Genomic DNA, 4,111 nt, shown 5'->3' on the forward strand with positions numbered 1-4,111 from the left:
ACCTTCCTCCAGAAGCGGTGAATGCTCCAACACTGGAAGTTTTTAAGAAGAGACTGGACAGCCATTTGTCTGAAATGGTTTAGGTTTTCCTGCCTGAGCAGGGGGTTGGACTAGATGACCTCCAAGGTCCTTTCCAACTTTATTATTATTACTATTATTATTACTATTACTTCTCTAGAATAGTATAGGATCTCTTGCTTGGGCAGGGGGTTGAGCTAGAAGACCTCCAAGCTCAACTCTTTTATTCTGTAAAGCTTGCTCATTTGTGGCTTGGAAAATTATACAAACCCACCAGTTACGCCACGGTCAGCAAACCATGATCAAAGCAGGGCAGGGCTGGGAGTAAACTATGATTAAGCCATGATTAAGGCCGGTCTCTCTCCCTAGGGGAGCCACGCCCGGATCCATCATCACCGCAGCCTCTTTGGGCTAGGTAGACCCTCCTTATCACGGCCACCTCCCCATCCAGCACAGCCATCTCAGCCTTGCCAGGTGCTGAATAGGGGATCTCTCGTCCGAGTCCCCCCCCCCCCAAATTTCTGGGGGAAGCAGGGAGCGAAGATCCCCGGCCGCCTCTTCCCAATCCCGGGGAGGAGGGAGGGAGGGAGGGAAGCGCACCCGGCCTCTCCAGACTCTGCCCAGAAGTCAAAGAGGCGGCTCGCTCGGAGTCCTCCGAGGCGCCTCTCTAGGACGTTCCTCTCGTTCTCCCTACTTCCCCCCCCCCCCAGCTCTGACGTTTTTTCCGCCTTTTTCCCACTTGGGGCATTTTGGGCGGCGGTGCAACTTCTGGGTGTCCGGCAAGGCTGCTCCTCGGCCCCGCTCCGGGCAGGTGGGGCTGCTCCTGCTCTCCCTCGGCCGGCCAGGAGGAAGGTAGCCCCGAGTCCCCCGAAGGTGGCTGAGCCTGCGAGGATCCCGGGTGGATGCAGGGCTGGACGGGGAGCCTGCAGGGAAAGGGGGGGCTCGCCCCACGGAGGGAAAGGAGGGGCTTTTCTTTTTAAGGATTGGGGGGGGAATATGGGGCAATGGAAAGAAAGACCCTCCTTCCTCCTTCAATGGGGTGGGGGAGGTTTAAATTGGTTGAATTGAGCTCATGTTCTCCCAACCCAGAAAAGATTCACTTTTCTTTCTGTTTAATCGGTGGGTTTTATCAATCAGAATAGAGCTGGAAGGGACCTTGGAGGTCTTCTAGTCCAACCCCTTCCTCAAGTAGGAGTCCCTATACCATTCCAGACAGGTGGCTGTCCAGTCTCTTCTTAAAAGCCTCCAGTGATGGAGAACCCACAACCTCTGAAGGCAAAGCTGTTCCCCTGGTTAATTGTCCTTACTGTTAGGAAGTTTCTGCTTAGTTCCAGGTTGCTTTTCTCTTTGATTAGTTTCCATCCATTGTTTCTTTTCCTGCCTTGAAGTGCTTTGAAAAACAGGTGGATGCCCTCTTCTTTGTGGCAGCCTCTCCAATATTGGAATACTGTTATCATGTCACCCCTTGTCCATCTTTACTCTAGACTGGCCATAAACAATTCCTGTTTCTTATGTCTCCTCCTTTGCAACTGGGATTTAAGCCCTCCTATTCCCCCAACCCAGAAAAGATCCACTTTCCTTGTGCTTAACCTAAATAGAGAGGAACGAATATCCTGGATTTTATTCCAATGCTTTGATTTTCTAGTCTAATGTGAGTGTGAAAATCTAAAATCTAATGTGAAATTCTCCGGAATCAAAAAAGGACTCCTGCTAAGATCTTGGAAGCCACCAAAAGTCTCTTTTGAGTTGGGCAGGATTAATACATCCAGGAAAGACATACAGGCAGTCCTCGACTTATTTTACGACCTTTTTGCCAGAGTTGCTGAGTGAATCACTGCAGTTGATAAGTTAGTCACACGGTTGTTAAGTGAATCTGGCTTCCCCCATTGACTTTGCTTGTCAGAAGGAAGGCTGCAAAAGGGGATCATGTGTCCCTGGGACACAGCAACGGTCATAAGTATGAGCCGGTTGCCAAGCATCTGAATTCTGATCACATGACCATGGGGATGCTGCAAAGGTGGTAACTGTGAAAAACGGACATACATCAATTTTTTTTCAGTGCCGTTGTAACTTTGAACGGTCACTAAATGAAGTATTGTAAGTCAAGGACTCCCTGTAGAAGCATAGAATATGTATCCTAGAGCGCAGCAAATGGAAGCCTGGAATTAAGAAGGGCTTTGATTATAATTTTGTGGTAATTATAAAAGACCTTTTGGAAGAAACCATAATATTAATGGAAAAATTGACTGATTTTAAGGCATTAGCTCAGCAGTTCTCAACCTGTGGGTCGGGACCCAATTTAGGGTCGATCGACCATTTCACGGGGGTCGCCAAGCAAGGCTGTCCACCATTTTTTTTGTCCGCCATTTTTTTCCCCTTTTCTGGCAGGTGCCTTACCTCCCTTGGGCTGGGCCAGCTGGTAGTTGGCCTGCTCCGTCTCTGCCGCTTGCCAGCTACGCCTCGGCCGGCGCAGGGGGTGGAACCACGCATGCGCGGTGCTCCCGGGCAGGGAAAGTCCTCGACTTACGGCCGGTTGGGTAGTCCTCGACTTACGACCGGTTTAGTCCTCGACTTACGACCGGATTAGTCCTCGACTTACGACCGGTTTAGTCCTCGACTTACGACCGGTTGGGGGTCGCGGCATTAAAAAGGTTGAGAACCACTGCATTAGCTGGTTTTAAAATCAATGGTGAATAGACAAAGAAGTTGACCAAAATATGAAAATGGAAGACCAAAAAGGATTGATAGGAAAAGCGATTTAAAAGAGAAATAAGACATTTGGGTATTCTTACAAAGAATACGAATTCTATATCAAAATAATTATGACAGGGCATGGAATGAAATCAAGGATTTGTTAAGATGGGGAAAAAATACAATTGTCGTTGGGTAGAATTTCTGTAATTAAAAATAACTATATTACCTAGACTGATGTTTCTGTTTTAAACAATGTCTATCTTGACAACGGGTGCACCCCTAAAGAAATGGCAGGAAGATATATCTAAGCTTATATGGCAGGAGAAAAACCAAGAGTTTCATTGGAATCTCTTCAAGAGGAAAGAGAGTACTTGTTAATGATGATGATGATGGAAGGGATCTTGGAGGTCATCTAGTCCAACCCCCCCCCCCCCCGCTTAGGCAGGAAACCCTATATAGAGTCATTCTTTTATTTTTTTTTATTTTTGATTTTGATTTTATTAAATTTATACCCCGCCCTTCTCCTGGCGGACTCAGGGCGGCTTACAGCAAGTTAAAAAACAGACAGACCATACAAAATACTAAGTTAAAATACCATTAAAATGAAATATTGATTTTTTGCCATTTCTTTTTTTTAAAATTATGTTAAAAACCAAATTAAAATCAAATTAAAATCAAATTAAAATATCCCTTAGGCCAGTCCCGCTAGCTGGAATAGCCATGTCTTGAGGGCGCGGCGGAAGGAGGGGAGATCCGGAATGAACCGGATCTCTGGGGGTAATTCGTTCCATAGGGAGGGGGATCCAACAGAGAAGGCCCTCCCCCTGGGGGTCGCCAGCCAGCACTGTCTGACTGATGGCACCCTGAGGAGACCCTTTCTGTGGGAGCGTATCGGCCGATGAGAGGCAATCTGTGGCAGAAGGCGGTCTCGGAGATAACCAGGTCCGATGCCATGGCGCGCTTTAAAGATGATAATCAACACCTTGAAGCGCACTCGAAAAGCCACCGGTAGCCAGTGCAGTTCGCGCAGCAGCGGCGTTACATGGGAGCGACGAGTCACTCCCATCACCGCTCGCGCGGCTGCATTCTGGACTAACTGGAGCCTCCGAGTGCTACTCAAGGGGAGCCCCATGTAGAGAGCATTGCAGTAGTCCAGGCGGGAGGTGACAAGAGCGTGGGTAACTGTGCGCAAGGCATCCCGTCCAGAAAAGGTCGCAACTGGCGAACCAGGCGTACCCGGTAAAACGCCCCCCTGGCCACGGCCGTCAACTGATCTTCTAGTGTCAGCCGTGGATCCAGGAGGACACCCAGATTGCGTACCCTCTCTGAGGGAGCCAAAGTTTCGCCCCCTATAGTCAGCGACGGAGTCAGCTGACTATGCCTGGGAGCCGGCAACCAC

The sequence above is a fragment of the Protobothrops mucrosquamatus genome, unplaced genomic scaffold (assembly GCF_001527695.2).
Source record: "Protobothrops mucrosquamatus isolate PMUCROS unplaced genomic scaffold, P.Mucros_1.0 scaffold8236, whole genome shotgun sequence".
In the NCBI taxonomy this organism is placed as follows: domain Eukaryota; kingdom Metazoa; phylum Chordata; class Lepidosauria; order Squamata; family Viperidae; genus Protobothrops; species Protobothrops mucrosquamatus.